This window comes from Labrus mixtus, chromosome 4 (assembly GCF_963584025.1).
Source record: "Labrus mixtus chromosome 4, fLabMix1.1, whole genome shotgun sequence".
Lineage (NCBI taxonomy): Eukaryota > Metazoa > Chordata > Actinopteri > Labriformes > Labridae > Labrus > Labrus mixtus.
In genome coordinates this window covers 3,493,438-3,506,102 of record NC_083615.1, presented here as the reverse complement: position 1 = coordinate 3,506,102, position 12,665 = coordinate 3,493,438, and the positions used below count along the sequence as shown (strand labels likewise).

The following is a 12,665-nucleotide window of genomic DNA, read 5'->3' as shown; positions in this document are numbered from 1 at the left end:
GAAACACTTTTTTTTTTACATCCTTAGCATTTGGATGTACTTGATGCTGTACGTCTCTGTTCTGTCCTGACATGTTTACATTAATAATGATGGGATTAGCCAAAGTATTTAACATGAGGGAAATACATATGGAAAAATCAAAGTGGTTATGGGGAGAATACCAGTCACTTCAAGCGCCTGTTATTCATATTGAAAAGTGAAGCTGTGCACAATGGTGTGCCTCAGGCAGTAGGAGAATTACTGTGAGACCTTGATGTATGATGAGAAGTAAATAATACATGAGATCCCCGACAGTCTCTTTCGGAAACCCAGCAGCTCTATTTGCATACAGACAGGGCATAATGGTAAAAGATACTGTATATAGCTTTGGGTTTCCAAGAAAAAAAACTAGCATGCAAGTTCTCAAGGGCTTGAAAAGACTTGATTTTAACATGCCCTGCATCAATATTTGAATTGTGTTTTACTACTGCCCTCTGCTGGTCATTTTGGTAAAGCACACCTTCAATATGGGGATAAGAGTTATTCACATTCTGATGATTTAAACTAAGGGCTACAGAAGCTTTGTCAAGGTGGGACAATCCTGACGCTTTAGAATAGAATAAAATAGATGTTTATTGCCATTTGCACAGGTACAGGACAGTACAGGTACATTGGAATTTTGGAGTCAGCTTCTACAAAAAAGTTAAAATTATATATAAAATAGAATAGCATTATAAGAAAAAAAAAGTGGAAAAGTACAAATAAAATAAAATAAGTTGTAGTAACAGCTAAGTAAATTAAAATAAACTGTACAGAAGTTATACACTGTATTAAAGCAAAGATATAATTAAAAAAAATAACAAAGGGGAACACTGTACAATGAAATGAAAATATAAATATGTTTTCTTGTCTCATTCATTTAGTCAATGAAAATGAAAACAATAGTTTGGTACTTCATAAAATCTTTAAGGCACTTATTCCCCTGCCAAAGGTCAGTCAGCACATCTCGTCTGGGCTTTTAGACCTTCACCTCTGTAGCCAGTCCGGCTGCAGCAAGGGGAGATCATGAGTTCCACTTGTAAAGGCCCTTAAAGGGAATATTTTCATTTATGTAATAGTGGCAGTGCTCAAAAAAGAAGACCTAAGAATTTGGTGACGAAACCAATCAGAATGGAGTATTTAACAGAAAGGTGTAATAATAGGACACAACAAGGTATCCTAATTAGAGAAGTCTGGCATTCGGACTCATGGAGAGATGCAAAATAAACCAATAAGTGGTCAGTTAGGGTTATGATCTGTTCAGTGAAATGATCTGACATTGCTTCACTTTGGTACAAAAAAGAAGAAGAGCAAAAGCATATAATTCCATGCTGTAAATGCAAGGGAGATTTTATGGTATAATAATACATCATATATCAGAAGCAACATGAGGCCCTCTCCTAAGAGACTGGAGAGTATCTTCTCAATGGAAGAAATTTCCAGTTTAAAATAAACACTTAAAACATGTCATTGCTGGGATCCTGTCATCTCAGCAAAGTGATGAGACAGAGGTTTTTAGTAATGGTCTGCTCAAAGGCTCTCCAATACGGTAGCTTTTTGGCATAACAGTTAAACCTGAAATAAAAGTGCATGACTGCCCTCCAGTGGCGGAAATGACACACAATTAATTTCCAACATCCATCTATGCCTCATGGAAAAATCAAGCGGCCCCCTTTGACTTTCAGCCAAGGCCATTGGAAGAGCCTCCCTGACACAAAAGGCCAATACACTCAGAGGGAAAATCTGACACATAAGTGAAGCATTGGGAGAGGGAGAAAACAAAATATTAGGGAGTAGTTATTATCAGTGTTGCTGCTGTTTTATTGCAAAGTCTTTGAATTTGGAAAGAGTTTCATTTTTTTTCCTAAACACATCCTAAAACTTCACACTTTTAGTTATTAGAATGAATTTCAGTTCAATGAAAAGAAATTTGATTTGTTTGCATTTATTGTAGAAAATTGAATCACTGGGGAGATTGTTTTTAAAGAAGCTTGACTGTGATTACTGAAAGTCTTTGTGTGATTTTTCACACTTAAATATAATATAAATCAAGTATATCCTCTGAAAATAACTCTGTGAGTCATGACTGTCTACAATGGGTGTAACACCCGAGTCCCACTGTCTGTGATGTTTTCAGAGTTTTCAGAGTCCTATCTTCACTTTGTTTACATCGTCCGGACGGCGGCTGACTCCTCCCCTCACGTATAAAAGTTGTTTAATTGGGGGACTAGAGAAAAGAAGAATAACATACTGTACTCACTGATTAACTGTGTTTCTACATCACGCTCATTTCAGGTAAATTTACATGCAGTGTGAAGATACGAGCATAATAAAGATCGCTAGCATTAGCATGCTAACACAACAATGCAGCGCGAGTTGTTTTGGTTTCATGCTGGTGCTAACTTTTCTGTTGCATCATTTGAAGGTGTTCCTGACCCTTAGACTTTTAACAAGAAAGGTGTGGATCGGGAGTCATCTGGAAGGCAGCTGGGTGAACATTGGAGAGCACATTAGACGCTATCCCACGAACACTCATCATCTTTTACTGCAGCCGCATTCTTTACTGCAGCTATGGGAAAGAAGCACGAGTGTATTCCCTCCCTATCAGGAGGCTTGGAAAAAAGTGAAATGGGGCGGATACGGGGCCATTTATTTGACTAGAGACAATACACTGGGTTGATGCTTCACTGGGCCCAGTAGGGTTCTGCTGGAGGTTTTGCACAGATCACTGGTGCATTCCAGCTGCTCTGTTCTGGGTCAACTCAAGAGACAACACGTCGGTTGGTTTATCTGACAAATTGACGGAAAAAAAAAAATCCCAAAGCAAAAGACTCAGCGCCAAGTTAAAAATCCCCAAATGAGTTGATGTTTGGATTGTAATGTAACTACAGACATGGACACTCCCAATAGTTAGGATTATTTTCTTAAAGCTCCTGGAAACCCAGATCCAGCCTTCTATATAATTAAGGGTTTATAATAATAGGCATCAAAAGTATTAGAAATTAGTTTCAATACGAAACCAAATGCTGTCATTAAAGTTTCTATAAACTTTCCTGATAATTGGTTTGAATTGGGCATGGTGGGGCTTAGGTATTTATTACAAAGACTACACAATTAATCTGGGAAACAATCACATGAAGAAGTCCCAGAGTCAGCGCCCTCCCCGAGCTTCCTGGGTGGTCAGTGTTTTGTACCCTAACACCCAATAGACAAACAAAAACACAAGAGGTACACTTCACCTCTCCATAAAGCCAGGACAAAACAAAACACAGTAAAACAAAGAAAAAAACAAAGAAAAGAAACAAAACGAAACAAAAACGAACAAAAAAATAAAAATAAAAAAGCAGAAAAGCAAGACCCTTCCCGCCACAGGGTGTTCACTGTTGACCATGGGCATCTATTTTTTGGCTGTTGAATTTATTGTACTCTTTGATGATCAGTTTTTGGCATCATGTAATCAGTGTCATCAGAGGAAGTTCAGCTCCATAATTAAATAGCACCTGATAACACTGTTTCTAAGCACTGTAATGTTTATTTTCCCCTCTGGTTTTATTGGATTCTTATTGAGATTCCCTGCTTTCATATCAAATGCTAATTTTGTATGATTAAATCCACGTTTCCAAGTGTTTAAAGACAAGGCAAGATGAGCTGCATCACCCACAAAGCTGTAGTTCAGCCAAATACTTACTCAGCCACGACGTGTCTGACATCTCCACTTAAGAATGAACCCCGGCAGCCTTCAGCCCACTGGAGAGAGGCGAGAAATAACATTGATATGTCACTGCTCTGTTCTGTCACTTTCTAGCAGAGTATGGCATATCACATAGCTCTCAGAGTGAGGTAAGGATCTATTCTTTGCCCCCGGCTGTCGGTCCTCAAAGACTTTGGTTGTTAAAGTGTGTGCATGAGAGTGTTATTGTTTGGGGGGTGAAATCTTATCATTTATAAAACCTAATTCAGCAGGCCGGGGGATATTTACAGGATCATGGATGGATAATGTTTTGAAGTGAGATCAAGTTTGTGTGTGTCCATGTGTGCTTTTCCCCACCTATAACGATAGTAGTATTTTAGCATTGTTAGCACGGTGTTAGCATGCAGGGGCACATCCCTTTGCCTGGGGGTAAAACAGATGACAGAGTATTTAGCTGTGGCAGCTTGGCGGCTTTAGTGCTGGTGGTGTGTTGTACAGTTGGCAGGAACCTGGACTGCCTCTCTACAATGAGTGACATGACGGCTAAAACCTTTGGCTCAATTCCTGTCTGGAACAAACTTGATCTAATTTTATTCTCACGTCTGTCATGTAGTCACAGCGTAGTGTATGAACTCTTGTAGAACAAATATGTATTAGTATGGGCTTCATTTATTTTGTCTATATGTCAACAACTAAACTGGTTTACTTTTTTCAGACTAATACAAAAGACACACACACACACACACACAACCTTATCTAAACTACAGACAGAAATATACGTTAACAAAACTATTTCCTTGTATCATACAGTATAGCTTGGCACTTGATAAGCATATAATTGGTTTCCTTAAAGGCTTCCTGTGTGATTTTTCATTAAATATAATATAAATCAAGTCTATCCTCTGAAAATAACTCTGTGAGTCATGACTGTCTACAATGGGTGTAACACCCGAGTCCCACTGTCTGTGATGTTTTCAGAGTTTTCAGAGTCCTATCTTCACTTTGTTTACATCGCCGGGACAGACGGCTGACTCCTCCCCTCGCGAATAAAAGTTGTTTAATTGAGGGACTAGAGAAAAGAAGAATAACATACTGTACTCACTGCTTAACTGTGTTTCTAGATCACGCTCATTTCAGGTAAATTTACATGCAGTGTGAAGATACGAGCATAATAAAGATCGCTAGCATTAGCATGCTAACACAACAATGCAGCGCGAGTTGTTTTGGTTTCATGCTGGTGCTCAAGCCTTCAAGGATATCAAAATTACACAGTATTTATCAAGCTGCCATCTTTAATTATAACTATTTTAGTTTTGACAGTTTACAAATCAAACACATATTTTAATAAAACCATCAGTCAGTTTTTTTTCTCCCTGCCAACAGTTAGACGGAGCACTTTTGAAACATCTTACAGATCGAGTAAACAAAATAAATGTGGAGTCTTTTTCTTTCCTTCACCTTTACGAGCCCTCAATTGACTCATGGAGAGCACTTATATAAACATGCAATTACACTGGAATAAACCTCACCGCGACGGGTCAATCATCCTAAGTCTGTTTGTAAGCTCCTTGAATTGTTTATCCGGTGGCTATATGATGAACAAGGCAGGTTGATTAGTTCATGTGTTCAGTTTCCGGGTAGTGTAACTGTCTAGACTGTTTAAAAAAGTAGAATCAGCAATAACTCGAGTCTGGGATTAATCTAAATGAGAATGTTATTATGAGTGTTTCACAGCACTGACAGACTGAAGGAGGAATGTGTTGCAAGAAAACATTTTCAGTTTTCCTTCCTTGTTTACACATTTTTATTATGTTTCCTGAAAAAAAATGATTTTTTAGACTGAAAGAATCCTGAAAGTGTCAGAATCAAAGACAAGATGGGGGATGATATTACAAGCCTTCCGGGGGGGGGGGGGGGGGGGGGGGGGGGCTGTTGGTGGGAGCAGATATCAGACTACAGGCCTTATAGGCGGGGGGAAATAAAAACACCAGCATGAAAGTTGCTGAAAGGAGCGGATGAGATAGGATCAGACAATCGATGAATGGGGCAATGGGGCTTCAGGCTTGACCTTTGGTGACCCTGAGATGGGTCAAAGGTTTGTGCAACAAAGAGCAGAGGTCATATATCTAGAAAGAAATGTGTCTAGGTAGCCTGCCGTGTGTCTGACTGTTGCCTGGCTGCTCCCTTCCACACTTCCAAGCTGTGACAGATTGCGGGCTGTTTAAGTGAGGTTTGGCTGGAGCTCCTGGAACACATCACCCTGCAGAAGGCTTAGCACTGACAGGCTAGCTCAGCTCTACTTTACTAAATATTAGGAGAATGAGGAATAATACACTCCTTATTTGAAATCAGCAGAGCTTAAAAAAGTTTATTAGAAAGGTCGGATTCTAAAGTTATTTCCGTTAAACAATCAAAGTTACCACAGCTTTGTAAAAGTTTGAAATAAGGAATAAATCCAAGTGTTCGTCTGTGCTTCCTTTGTTGTTGTAATTTAAGATGAATTGCAGACGTGGAAGCTTAAACATTCATCACCAAAATGAATCGTTGTCAGAGAAGATTAGCTAATGCAGCCGTATAACGTACAGGAAACTGAACAAAAGCTTTGCCGTTTATTCATAACACCAAGACAGGCTGTCATTAAAATCTTCAGCAGTAAGACAAAAGAAACTTTATCAGCATTTCTGAATCTACCACACACACAATGTCATGCCTCACAATTTACAGTCACTATTCATTTTCTGTGACTGTCTTCTATTTTCTGTCAAGTGGAAGGAGGAAAAACAAACAGACAAGGGTACAGACAAAACCATGTCAGCAATTAGTTTTCGCTTCTTTAACACTGAGCAAAAATGAATTCCAAACATTTTTTTCATAACACCCCCTGAGCATGCTCAGTCTAGTTGACACTGATTTATTCACCAGTAAATTCTTTGGCTTTCTTTAAAGCAAAAAATCTCCTTTGATGCTATACGGTTTCTATTTTGTTCTTACAGGTAAACAATGTCGGACATGTCTTTCAACTGAAGGTTTCCGTCTGTAATTTGAATCACAGAACCAGAGATTGAACCTTTGTTATTGACAGACTATTCATTCGTGTTGATTTTAAAATTATTTTATTAGTTTATAAAGCATTACATGGCGTTGCACCAGACTATCAGATATGATTTTAGTTTATGAACCAGTACGGCCCCTCAGATCCTCCAGTTCCTCTCTCTTTTAGTTGTTCCAAAGAGCAGGACAGAAAACCTTTGCTGATGCTGCTTTCAGCTGTTACGCTCCGAGACCGTGGAACGACCTTCCTGAGAGTCTGAGAGGAGCCGAGAATATCGAGATTTTTAAACGCAGTCTTAAAACTCATTTATTCAGTCTTGCTTTTATATAAATTCAAATCTTAACATTATTGTTTTGTCTTTTTTATCTTACTACAATTTAAAATATTATTCTCCTACGTATTAATTTTAATATCTTATTGCTTTTATGTGTCGAATTTAATTTTTTCATTTTTATATACATATTTTTTTTTATTCTTATTGGTGTGCATTGGTCTCTCAATGATTTTATAAACTACTTTTTCGTCAATAACTTTTCTGCACTCTTGTAAAGCACTTTGAACTGCAATTGAATTTGTCTGAAAGGTGCTATATAAATAAAGTTTGATTGTTTGATTGATTGGACACTCTGAGAGCAATTTTTAAACAACAACCAGAATATGTACAAGGCATTGATTTAAAAAAATAGTGTAGACCTGCAAAGGTGCAGTGAAGACTTCAAATAGCCTCCTTGGTGAATGACCTTTTAGCCAGTCAGAAACGTGTCTGTTTTCTCAAAGCACTTTCATACATACCTGTCAGGATGAGAAGACACTTTTGCAGCTAAAGTGCTTCTGTCAGGAGCTTCACTCACAGGTGTTAACTCTAAGGTGTTTTCTCACCCAAATGTAACCCCTAGCTAACCTTTTCATGTGGTAAACACTTGAAAATAGCCCATCTGTTTGTGCTGTCACCACATTATCCAATTAGTGGTTGGAGAAAGAATTTCCCCCTGCCACCGCACTCTACTTCTCACAGTTCCTGTTGGTTGTGTGAGACTGTTGATGAGTATAAATTTGTGGCTCAGAAAATGTGGCTCCAAAGCGAGTGTGTTTTTGTTCCCGGAAACATGGTTTGTCATTGGAGACAAAGTGTTGATTTTATTGACTCTGAAAAGTGTTTACCTCTTTTGCCCTTCAAAGAGTCAAAGCGGATGTTGCCAGGGTTGTTTTTGTGGAATTGTTAATCCAGTAATTGTGGGCACATGAAGTGACAAACAGAGACGTTGGAGGCCATGAAACAAGCAGCGAGTGCACACCCAAGTTTAACTGGGCATTTCTGCAGTGCCACATTGACGTCAGTCTGAAACTGTAACTTATTAATGGTTTTTATAGCAGCGCCTCGTCATTGTTGTTAAACTTATGGGCAGCGCTAAAGACTGGCTGCTTTAGTCAAAAAGAGAAAAAATGTTGAAGTTAAAGGAACGGTACTTCATTATGGGAAGTTTATGAAATCATTTAAGGGAGAAAATTATAATAAAAACTAAAAGGTTGACACCACTCTTACTGTACAATTAATATGATGCTACTGCTAGCCAAGTCGTATAACTTAGGATAACCAGTATGGAAACCAGATAAAACATTATCCCCAACAGGTTACCCAATCTACATTCTCAGGTGCCGGTCGGTTGCAGGAACATGCAATGAAAAATAACGCCAAGCATGGGTGAACCTGAGGAAGCTACAGGCATGAACTTTTTTCCAGGTATCACCATCTTTTACACTTGAAAATAGATCGTGTCAGTGGATTTGGTTACTTTTGGATGGAGTCAGGGAAGCTGTGCCCATTGTTTCTAGTTTGTGCTAAGGTAAAAAAAAAAAAAACAGCTTTTTGCTGGCTGCGTAATAACATATCAATGCTAGCTTTAAAGGGTTGTTTCTTTCCCACTGTTTGCATTTCAACACATTCTGTGCAGTCAGCTTGCCTGGGTCTCTCTGGAATATGCCTAGTTGGATTTTAAAATATTCCTAAAGGTCATTAATCACAGTTAGTAGGAAATGTAAACTTACTGACACATACAAATGGACGAACAGGACATTCTCACACAGGTCACTGTAGTGCCATTTAAAGCGGTCAGAGTGATATAGTGCAGGTTAACAGGTTAACTGATAGTTCTGCCAGAAGGACCCGACACATCTGTAACAAGCATTATGCCTGATACCCTTTACCCAAATTCTCATCGTCCCAGCCACATTCTTACCAGACCCTCGCACATCCAGCATGCAGAATACTAAAGCAGTAAGTATTGAAGAGTCTTATCAAACCACTGTCCTCTTGATAGGCGAGGCCTCACTTCAGATATGGACTATGGTGTTAATGTGAAAAGTGTCTGGCTTTTGCAAAAGGAAAATAAATGCCGTAAACAACACACACTGGGCCATACCTTACCAAGAGAGACATTCCAGTTTACAGATAAACCCAAAATATGACTCACGCTATTCAGATGTGGATTGTATGTTCTTCTTTTTTAAGCATTTGGTCTTAATTAAACTTTCAGTTCATGGTTTTTACACCAAAGAAGGTTTTTTTCAGAGTTGAATGTGAGTTATAGATTGAATGTGAAATTAATGAATGGCTGTAAAAAACAAATGCTGGCCTTTACTGGTAACAGATTTTTTTTTATAAATGTGATTTTTGTCATATTTTACTGCTTCTGCAACACTTGAAAGGCAACTGCTGTGAAATGAGACCCATTTCTCACGCTCTCGCTCGTTGTTATTGTGACTCTTTATATTCCATAAACATATAGACGACAGCTCAGGCTTGCAGGCGTCATTCACCAGCACACATGTTTGAGCACCGCATACATTTATAATCAAGTTCCATCATTGTTTGGTCTGTTTTATGCAGAGTTGTTTGGTTTTTCTTTTTCAGCAAGAACCAAAAATATGAATTGATGCAATGGACAGTTTTTCGCCCACAGATATTCCAATTGCTTTTCCACGTATCCCACCCTTGTGCTTCAGCTTTTGGTGCTGAATGAAATGTGACTGACATTTCTGCGTGAGCATAAATCATTAAACCAGAAAGCTGGAAAAAAAGAAAAGAAAACTTGCCATACGCACATACTGAAGGCAGATGTTTAGTCTGTGCTTGTCACTATTATTATCATATCAATCTTCATTAGTCTGCTTACAGTGATCAAAAACTCAGAGTGTTTAGGAAATACTGGACCAGAAAGACACTAGACTACATTAAATAGCTTCCTGTCTGTCATTTTTTTACCTTTCCATATAAATACACACATGGAGCTACACCAAGCATGTCGAATGACAATGCACTGGAGGGTTAATGTACATTTCCACATGTGAGTGAGCTCTTTCATCCTTGTGCCATACGTGCAAAAAAACGGCAGAATCCACCCAAGAGTGCATAAACACAGGAAAACAATAAGCATGCATTCACAAGCAGAAACCCACACACACACACACACACACACACACCTGTAGATTATATGACGGTTACCATGATGATGGATGAGAATACACACGGAGCCAGATGGTCACTTCCACATATCACTCCAGTGGCATGACCCATTCCTGCTTTTAACCATCCGTGACTGCAGAGCACAGGTCTGAGCTGGGTTTCCCATTACTAACCCTTTAACTAAGAAACACATCCTGAAGCCGAATCCCATGAAACAGGGCAAAGGCTGGTTATGTGATGTTTTTTTTTTTACATTGTTTTTCGACTATCTGAGCTTTGGCTGACACACTGTGTGGGTTCTGCCTGTTATGTTTGGACAAAGGTAGAATGAATTACAATGCTGTGGTGCCATGGAAACCCATGGAGACTAGGCAACCTACTTAGGGCCTCACCTGGCGGTTAGCAGCTCTCAGTAGCAAGGCCATAATAAAGTGTAAAAGGATACATTGGATGTCTTTCCACTTATCTATAAAACATACAATGAAAAGTGGTTACAAGTAGGATTTCATCATGGAGATGTGCCAGGAGGCTTTACACCATCATTTTCACACTAAGACAACCGTAACACACCTGGCTTCTCAGTCAGAGTAGGCCTCGCATCGAACACAACGCAACACAAACTCCAAGATGGAACCTCCAAACTGCACAAACATGATATACATTTTAGTGACTCTGATTTTTTGAGCACCCAAGTTATTTCATCTACTGTTATCACTGATAATATAGCAAAGAAACAATTACTGCAACACATTTTGAAAGTCCTTTTTTATGTATTCAAGTAAAAGACTTCAACCGGCCATATGATAGCCACCTGTGTAAACGGTTGGAGTATCTAGTCTCAAACACTGGATTCTAAGATTGCTGCTGAGGGAGACCAGGGGCCTGACCTCTGTTCAGCAGAATGGAGCCCTGCAGGGGGGTTCCGTGGTAGACATACACTAACATACACACCGTTTCATGCATTAATGCATGCACATAAACTCACTCAGTAAAGTCTATCTTGCTTTTATAATCTTCATTTCCGCATTTACTCTCTCACAGTGTAAAACTGCAGTTCAATGCACATTATTATTAGACACTTGCATGAGCAATAACATTGCAGGGGGGCTAGGAGGAGCGCTACATGTCCGTCTCTGCGGGGTCGGGGACAGGAGGTGAGGGAGGTTGTGTGTTGAACACGGGGCGGATATTGACACAGCATTAGCATGAATGAAAATATTTTTCAATGTTCGGAGAGCATGAAAAGGAGCGCCGCCAGACGTTTGGACATGGCCTGTTCAAACAAACTGGAGACATCAGCACTCAATCAAACAGTCTTTTCACACACGTCTGCTTCCTATAGTGCTACAGCTACACAGAGGTGAGTTCATGCACCCTGGCACAGATTTTAATGACCATGATTTTTTACCCTCTGAATTGTTTCACGTTCAAAGAGCTCATATAGTGCCGACAAAATTTCTCTGCAGTGCAGTGCATGCCGGATAAATATTCAAGGAATTGGTGAAATCCCAGGGACGCGTGTGTGAGAGGACAGAATTCTAATGCAGGTGGAAAGCAAAGTGGGTGTATGGCTGCTGAGTATGGAGTGCGGCACGAGAGGGCCCTGGGTACAAGCTACTTGGCGCGGTCAGAATATACAAATGGAAACATCAAGGGCTGAAAGAACAACACAAATCAAGGAAAAAGGGAGGGAAGCAGGGTGGGAGGGTGAAAAAGGAGTAGCGGAGGTGGGGGATTGAGCTGCTGCTGTTTTTGTTTTTGACTGATTACTGCTATTAGACCCGGTAGAGGAGGGAGAGACCTGTGCAGTTACTGAGGGGCGGATGTAAGTGGACGCCATATACCCACTGCCCGGCGTGCATTAGCGTTTTCAAACAGCTATTAATCTGCCGTAGGGGCTTTTTACGATCGGAAATAAGAACGGTCGGGGACATACTCTCATCTGCAGGCTGCATGGGGGGGGGGTGATGAAATTGTGTGTCACTGTCGGTCGGCGCCAAGAGAAGCTGACGTTGACCAGTTGTCTCACCCTCAACAACAGATGAGTCTTTAATTGCACCAGGCAATGAAATAACAGGGATAGTGTATGTTACCAGACCCCCTCCTCCCCCATTCCCATCCCCATCCCCACTCCCCCCCCCCCCCCCCCCCCCCTGCATACAAAGTCCTTCTGTTCTGGCAGGGAACAGGTGCAATGTGGGAGTTGGAGTCATCAGATCCCAGGGTGGTGCCAAAGGGGTGGGGGGGTGCAGCTGCTACAGTTAAATGTTAATCATGTAAATTCCATATTAAAGAATGTGCCTTGATGCAAAGGCAAGTTGTTCTTGTTCCCGCTGTGCATACATTCCTGTTCCCCCTTTTTAATGACACATGTTTGCATTGTTTTTTGCAAGATAATCTGATATTGTCTACAGTATGCAATCAAACCATTTTCCTCTATC

At 40.0% G+C, this 12,665-nt stretch overlaps 1 protein-coding gene across 2 annotated transcripts in view; it reads right to left on the bottom strand.

Moving 5' to 3' along the window:
• The window catches only part of LOC132972409 (isocitrate dehydrogenase [NADP], mitochondrial), a 375,783-nt gene that overhangs the window by 267,248 nt on the left and 95,870 nt on the right, over window positions 1-12,665 (bottom strand). The gene's annotated exons all lie outside the window — the stretch shown is intronic.